This window comes from Frankliniella occidentalis, unplaced genomic scaffold, assembly GCF_000697945.3.
Source record: "Frankliniella occidentalis isolate FOCC.00 unplaced genomic scaffold, Focc_3.1 Scaffold157, whole genome shotgun sequence".
Classification (NCBI taxonomy): domain Eukaryota; kingdom Metazoa; phylum Arthropoda; class Insecta; order Thysanoptera; family Thripidae; genus Frankliniella; species Frankliniella occidentalis.
The window spans coordinates 194,468-198,726 of NW_026267283.1; the positions used below are offsets into that span (position 1 = coordinate 194,468).

The 4,259-nt window shown below is 58.3% G+C and overlaps 1 protein-coding gene and 1 non-coding gene across 13 annotated transcripts in view; both read right to left on the reverse strand.

Annotated features, from left to right (window-relative positions):
- The window catches only part of LOC113204762 (protein alan shepard), a 95,075-nt gene that overhangs the window by 21,636 nt on the left and 69,180 nt on the right, over positions 1-4,259 (reverse strand). The window lies entirely within an intron of this gene.
- Positions 3,936-4,008, reverse strand: Trnaa-agc (transfer RNA alanine (anticodon AGC)). The gene has a single exon. It is a non-coding gene; the product is annotated as a tRNA-Ala (tRNA).

A 4,259-nucleotide genomic window follows, 5' to 3' on the forward strand; every position in this document is an offset into this window, starting at 1 on the left:
TCGCCAATGAGACGCGGCGATGACGATCGCGGGCGCCAACAGACCATCGAAGCTCGCGCGCTCGTAAAAAAAAATCGCTGCTGCTGCTGGCTGCTTCGTGTGTTGCAAAAGGTTCGACAAAGTCAGCCTCCTCTCGGCCCGTCCGGCAGCCGGCAGCCGGCAGCCGCAGCCGCGCGGGCGCGCAGGGGCCGAACCCCGCGCGGGTAGGCAGCCCGACCGCACGGCGGGCTTGCGGTACAGCCTAACCGCAACGGTGCACGGCGCCCGCGCACGCACGCACGGCAAGAGAGAAACCTTCCGTAACTTTTCCGGGAAAATTGGAAACGTCCAGAAAAAAAATGGAAAAAAATTGAAATATTTCCCAGCTAAAAAAAAGCAAATCTGAATCTCACCAAGAAAAAGTCAGGGTTTTTCAAAAAAATAAAAAAAATAATATAAGACGCTTTTCTGGAAAATTGAAATCTTTAACCAACAGTAACGGTCATAAAACAAGAGATACGGTTGCTCGGCGCACCGCACACACACGCAAAGCTTTGCGCGAAAAGTCGTCAGGCTGGCAGTAAGTGTGCGCCGGTAAACAGCAGCAAGCGGCAGTTCCGCATTAAAGACCACGAGCGTGCGCGCCGGCGTGCGGGCGTGCGCGGGGAGGGACTGAGCCCACGCGCGCCGCATCGCACCCGCAATCTCACGCACGCACGCACAGAGTGAGAAGTGCGCTTTGCAAAAATAATAATAATATTAAAAAAAATGTTCATAGACAAGATAAAAAAAAATATTGACAAATTGGCACACTGTTTACTGCTGCCATATGTCTATACAGTAGGCGTGTAATGGGAAACGGAGAGAGGGAGAGAGAAAAAAAGAGAAAGAGAGAATGGAAGAGGGGCGAGAAGGGGAAGAGGCGGGCAGGGGTGCAACTCGCGCCATAACGAAAAACACGCCATACGCACAAACACACACTCACACACACACACTCACGGACACAACTACGGTGTCCCCATACGGCGCCGTGCTTCAATTAGCAGCTCCTGAGCCTGCTACTGTCTGCCGCCAACGTGATGGCCTGGAGTGCAAGCGCAGCACGAACATACCGCAACCGCGTGGTGTGCGGATACACTGTAAAAAATATGTTGGTAGATACAATATATTTTGCAATTGAACACTTACAAAATATGTTGTATACTGCTTCAACATATCGCAATAATTGCTCGTCAATTGATTATTTCATAGATCAGCACCCTTTCTGGAATCGCAAGTAGTGTAACACAGTTTAAACATCAGTACCAATAGGTACAGCCGGTCAACACTGAACACCTGTCAAAGTTGCAAACTGTCAGATAAGCCCTTGATTCGTCGTTATCAGTGTGAAAGAGGGACAATGTACAGTCACCCCCGTATAGTCGCACATATTACTCGCCTCGCCCTAAACGTGTCTCCCAATTTCGTTCGTCCTCTATTTCCTTCCTGCTACACGTAGCCTCCACTACAGCCCGAGGCTCTGTCTCTTTCTGACTTGCTCTTCGCTGATCAAAATACTGTATCGAGTGCCGCGTTGCAATGCGCTCTGCGAGCCAGTCGTCGTTCTGCCCCCTCCTTCACCCCCTCGGCCATCGTCTTCTCCTTCTTCTCGGCCTCTGCGCCGCCGATCGAGGCGTCCCGTCCCGAGGTCCCGCGAGCCGGCAAAAGGCGCAAGGTCAGAGAAGAGAAGTCGCAACGTTATTTGTTAGGGATGAGAAGGGAAGAGGGAGAGAGAGAAAAGGCGTAAAACGGAGGCAGAGAGATAGGACATTGCCATGGCGGGAGCGCACCGCAGCAAGCGCTCCCCCTCCTCCCCTTCTCCTCTCGCTACCCGCATTCATCTCGTTGCACTGCGCGGCGCAGCGTCGCGCGCGGCGATGCACCTCGCAGCCGAGCCGCGGCTACTTCTGCAGCTCGCTCTCTCGCTGTCTCTCTCTCCTCCTATCCTTGCGGTCGGCCGGTGTAATGGCGTCAGCAGCAGCACCGGCTGGAGGACACGGCGGCCAGGCCGGCAGGGCGTGCACTCCTTGGCGTGTCAGAAAATAGCACCACCGTCATGGGCAGCGTCATGGAATCGGGCGCGAAAGAAGAAAAACTAGACGCGAGAGGAGAGGAAAAATTAAAGGAAAGAAAGAAGGGAAAAACCTTCCGGCCGTTAGCTAGCCGCGCGGGGCCGGCGGGGGGCCGCGCGGGTGGGCGGTGGCAGAACGGAAACGAGCCGAGCGACCGACCAACTTCTGCAAACACGACCAAAATTAGCAGAGCGAAGAAGTGGAGGGGAAGGGCATAGGCGAGGGGAAGTAATACAGGGTACGTTTATGTCGGTACACGTGCATATCATGTACTTGCGGGTACTACTCGCCACACGGGTTCTGTGCGCGCCGAGGCGAGGTCATTACTAGGCGACACTGAACACACGTGGTTCCGGTCCGAGGCATATAGCGCTCTGTACAGTACATCAGAGATGGTCCCGCTCGCCGGACCCGCACCAAGTAACAGGGGGGAGGCAGCTTGGGCAGTACTGAAAAGCAGGGAGGCGAGCACGATGACGGAGAGAGAGAGAGAGATGGGGGGGGGGGCAGAACTAGACTCTACGCCATACCTCTGCCACGTACTTCATCACCTGGAAGAGGCAGGGCGTGGAGCGAGCACGCGCGTGTCACCTCCTCTCTCTGTACTGCCCCCTCGAGGCCACCACGTCGGCGGCGGCGGCGGCAGTGCACTGCTCACACACGCACGCACACACACACACACACATTCACTTACACAACGCACCGCGGCGTCGCCGTGTTCGCAACCTTCGCCGTGACGCTTGGCAAAGACCACGGCGTGCGGGCCTTGGGCGGGCGAGCTGCACTCTGCCCTTCTCTCTGTTATGTCTCTCGCTTCACACTCGCAGTCTTCTTGCTATCCTCCCGCATCCTGCGCCGCGGCCGCGCGGCGGCCCAGCAGCTCCCCCAGGCAGGCGCGCCTCCCTGACTAAATATTGGATCTGACCCTGCGGGCCCCGCCCCACCCCTCTTCCCTTCCCTTCACGCACTCTCGCTACGGGAGCAAGGAGAGCACTGTACACACGGGAGAGGACGGCGAAGAGCGGCGTGGGGTGTTGTCCGACTCCCACGCGTCAACAACGGAGAGCCCGCCCACGACAATAATTCTACAACCCTTCCTCCCAAACGCGGCGTCCTCACCGGGGAGCAGCATAAGTGTTGTACCCTCCGGTCGGTTCGCTGGAACCCGCACTTCCCTTCTCACCAGCAGGTGTTCCTTTGAGTGCGCCCCAGTGAGGGCGGGTTTGCCCAACTCCCTCGGTACCACCCATAGCAGCACTGGAGCGTATTCGCAAAGATACACACCAGGTACTATGTACGCCGTGCTCACCAGGATCACACAGGGCGTCCGATACGATACGCCGCGAACTACAAGCTTTCGCTAAAACTAATGTTGGACATACGTACTGGAACCCTCAGTATGACAAATACGCTCCAGACTGCGGCTGCCTCCCCGAAAGGCGCCAGGATATCACATAATATTCTCCGTGCTGCTGGAGCGGCGGGCCCGCAAGGCTATATACCCGGCTCCAGCAGCCGGCTGCTGCACGGGCTGCACCTGCACGACTGCTGCACCGCCGCCGCGACCTTCACCCCCGCCGAGTCACGTGACCCCGCGAGCCAATCGCGGCGGCCGCATCTCCGGGCGCCCGGCCAACCGCGACACGAGGAAAAGCCATGGAGCGGACGAGTTATGGCTCCTCTCGGCGGCACCGCGACCGCGCTGCTTGCTGCTGCTGCCCACCCGGCTCCGCGCGTTACGTCGTATAGGAGGTGCAGAATAGAGAAAGAGAGAGGGAGAGAGAAGTGGAAATGCGGTGAAAGACGACAGAAGGAAAAGGGTGAGAAATCTGATCGAGAAAAAAGTGGAGGTGCGGGGTATCGATCCCCGTACTTCTCGCATGCTAAGCGAGCGCTCTACCATCTGAGCTACACCCCCTTACGAGACAGGTCGCCGACAGGCGGCCGCCAAGAGCACGTCGTCGCCCTTCTCGCCCGCTTCCCCCACCACCGCTGAGGCCGACCGCGGCCGCCGCCGGGCGCACCGTCCGTCCCCCCTCCCTCTTATCTGCCCGGTGCAGGCGAGATCGTACGGCGGCGGCGGCGTCGTCGCCCGCGAGGAGGTGAAGCAGCTGCTGCTGCTGCTGCAGCGGCGGCCGCGGCAGGGCAGGCGGCAGGCGGCATGCCATG